Below are 402 nucleotides of genomic sequence, written 5' to 3'. Positions count from 1 at the left end.
AGGGGACGGGGCAGGGCAGATTCTACCACCTCAAAGAGGGATCCTGGAAGAGCAAACCTTCTTCCTCACAATTTTGAACTGCAGAATAAATGCGCGTGTGCACGCACACACACACACCTCTGTCATAGCTAAGTACTCACTTTAGGTCAGAGAAGCCCACACTTGGTAAATTCTCCTTGCTTTCACTTTTTTTTTTTTTTTTTTTTTCCAAATAGCGCCATCACTCATGAAATGAACTGACCAGTGGCAATAAATTCAGTCCACAAAAAATAAATAAAAATCAATTACTTAATTAATTTAGTCCACAAACTAATCTGTCTGCATAATAAAGCTCTTAGGTTTGCGTTGACATAGGTATTACAAATATGCAAGTAGAGAATAATGAAGCATTTCATTTTACAA

This window comes from Octodon degus, unplaced genomic scaffold (genome assembly GCF_000260255.1).
Source record: "Octodon degus isolate 3935 unplaced genomic scaffold, OctDeg1.0 scaffold00100, whole genome shotgun sequence".
Taxonomy (NCBI): domain Eukaryota; kingdom Metazoa; phylum Chordata; class Mammalia; order Rodentia; family Octodontidae; genus Octodon; species Octodon degus.
This window is presented reverse-complemented; position numbering follows the sequence as displayed.